Source organism: Mus pahari, chromosome 11 (assembly GCF_900095145.1).
Source record: "Mus pahari chromosome 11, PAHARI_EIJ_v1.1, whole genome shotgun sequence".
Classification (NCBI taxonomy): Eukaryota; Metazoa; Chordata; class Mammalia; order Rodentia; family Muridae; genus Mus; species Mus pahari.
The window spans coordinates 30,838,354-30,841,009 of record NC_034600.1 but is presented as its reverse complement, the minus strand read 5'-3'; the positions used below and the strand labels follow the sequence as shown (position 1 = coordinate 30,841,009).

Below are 2,656 nucleotides of genomic sequence, written 5' to 3'. Positions count from 1 at the left end.
GGAGGAGGAGGAGGAGGAAGAAGAAGAAGAAGGAGAGGAGGAAGAAGAAGGAGAGGAGGAAGAGGAGGGGGAGGGGGAGGAGGAGGAGGAGGAAGAAGAAGAAGAAGAAGGCGAGGAGGAAGAAGAAGGAGAGGAGGAAGAGGAGGGGGAGGAAGTGGAAAAGAGAAAAAAATGAAAGAAGAAAATAACAAAGAATTAAGGGAAGAAAAGGAAAGGGGTATCGATGTAACCAGGGACAATTCCTGGGAGCAGCCTTTCCCTGCCCTGCCCCGCCTCTATTTTCTGACCATCCTCTCGCCATCCTCCCCCCACCCCGGTCTATTCAAAGTTTTCCCCAAGCTCCTGAGTCATGCCTTGCTCACTGTAATGGAGTTAGCAGATCCAGCAGGAGCTATTCCTAAACTAACATCTTTCTTTCATTTCTGAAAGATCTTGACCTCATTGTTGATCTCAGATGATGATGAGACCAAAACTCTCTCTGTAAGACACAAGCGACCAACAGTGTTTGAGTGCCAGAGAGAGCACGGGGCTCACAGGACAGCCTGAGCTGTCAGTTCCCATCTTCCACCTTGTTCCAGACAGGGGACAAGAGTTCACTGCTGCACAAGCCCGGCCTCTTGGCATCCTAGGATTCTCCTAGAGTCTGTGCCTCTCACCTCTTGCAGTTGGTGTGCTTGGATTACAGACTTGGGCTACCGAGCCTGCCTTTCTGTGGATCCTGAACTCAGATCTTCATACTGTGTGCCAAATGCCTTACCCACTGAACCATCTCTCCAGACCTGTTTCAGCTTTTAAAGGAAAAGCCATAAAATCTGAGATTGGTAGGACTATGGTAATTTTGTTAGTTTGTTAGGTAATTCTTACCTTTTGGAATTGAGGGTTGAGACTTTTAGTCAGGGAAGACCTCTACAGAGGAGACAGACTTGTGACACAGCTTAGTTTCTGCAGTGTGTTAGATCTTTGGTCCCCCCTCCTTCCTTTCCCTCTCCATCCCTCTTCCTTCTCTCTCCCTCCATCCCCCTTCTATTTCTCCCCTCTCTCTCTCCCTACTTCTCCTGGGCTCTTTAAAAATTCTATGATAAGGGTGGGGAAGCCGTGGCACCAAGCTCCCGGAGGCGAAAGGCTCACAAGCCTGCCCCTGCCCTGGCCCCAGCGCCCACCCAGTCCGCCCCGGCCCAGCCATGATCAAGGCCATCCTCATCTTCAACAACTGTGGGAAGCCGCGGCTCTCCAAGTTCTACCAGCCCTACAGTGAAGATACACAACAGCAAATCATCGGGAAGACTTTCCATTTGGTATCTAAGCGAGATGAGAATGTCTGTAATTTCCTAGAAGGAGGATTATTAATCGGAGGATCTGACAACAAGCTCATTTACAGACATTATGCAACACTATATTTTGTCTTCTGTGTGGACTCCTCAGAAAGTGAACTTGGCATTTTAGATCTTATTCAAGGATTTGTGGAAACATTAGACAAATGTTTTGAAAATGTTTGTGAACTGGATTTAATATTCCATGTAGACAGGGTTCATAATATTCTTGCAGAAATGGTGATGGGGGGAATGGTATTGGAGACCAACATGAATGAGATTGTCACACAAATTGATGCACAAAATAAACTGGAGAAATCTGAGTCTGGCTTAGCAGGAGCTCCAGCTTGTGCTGTATCAGCTGTAAAGAATATGAATCTTCCTGAGATCCCAAGAAATATTAACATTGGTGACATCAGTATAAAAGTGCCAAACCTGCCCTCTTTTAAATAAATATTAAAAAGGCCACTCCCAGGTAAAACCCAGAGGGAACGTCATCTAAGTTTATCATGCAGTTGTTTACCAAAAACAGAGGAGGATAGTCTTAACTTTGCTCTTGGATTTAAGTCAAGGTACTGTATAGAAGCTGCATAAAATCAGTATGGAAGTTCAATGTTGCTTTTCTTGCTCAGTGATTTTTAAAAAAATTGACTAGTTCCCGTGTGATTTTTTTTTCTAAATTGCATTCCTATGCCCACATAGAGGCATGCCTCTATATATTGGCTATTACAGTATTTCAAAAAGTGAGATCTTTCTTTAATTATGTACAACCCAAGATGTTGATGTTCTGTATGGATCACAAGTGCAGCATTCTCTAATTCTTTCTGCTGTTTGTCACAATTGTTATTTAAAGAACCAAGTATGTGTTGCATGAAAACATGACCTTTTCTTTAGTTTAAATAAACTCCAAGGGGACTGGACTTCTAAAGTACCTTTGTGTTTTGCTTGCTATCTACTTTAGCAATATTTTTTTTTTTACAACCTTCTGATTCAACAAAGTAAATAAAAGTATATTTTCCCACTGTTAAAAAATTCTATGATAGAATCAAGGCCCTGTACATATTTATCTTCATAACTTGCCTTTTGATTAGTTTGCAATGACCTGAACATATACTTTGCAAATTAAAATGAGGATACTTGCGGCTTAAGGATCACAGCCTTAGGTTTTAGCATAAGGAATGTATGCACGTGGTTCTTTTGGTCCAGGCCTGCTCTGCCCAGAGCATGTCAGTCATTTGCCCATATGGCTGTTGTTCATTTGAAATGGGAAACTTACCATTTAAATGTATTCAATTTTACTTAATTTAGATATAAAAACTGATAGACAATTCATTTGTGGAAAGACT

General features: G+C 42.5%; 1 pseudogene across 1 annotated transcript; it reads left to right on the top strand.

Moving 5' to 3' along the window:
- The first annotated feature begins 1,181 nt into the window (after positions 1 to 1,181).
- LOC110329082 lies at positions 1,182 to 2,328 on the top strand (annotated as a pseudogene). The gene has a single exon (XR_003844804.1). The product of XR_003844804.1 is annotated as an AP-3 complex subunit sigma-1 pseudogene (transcript).
- Positions 2,329 to 2,656: the final 328 nt, after the last annotated feature.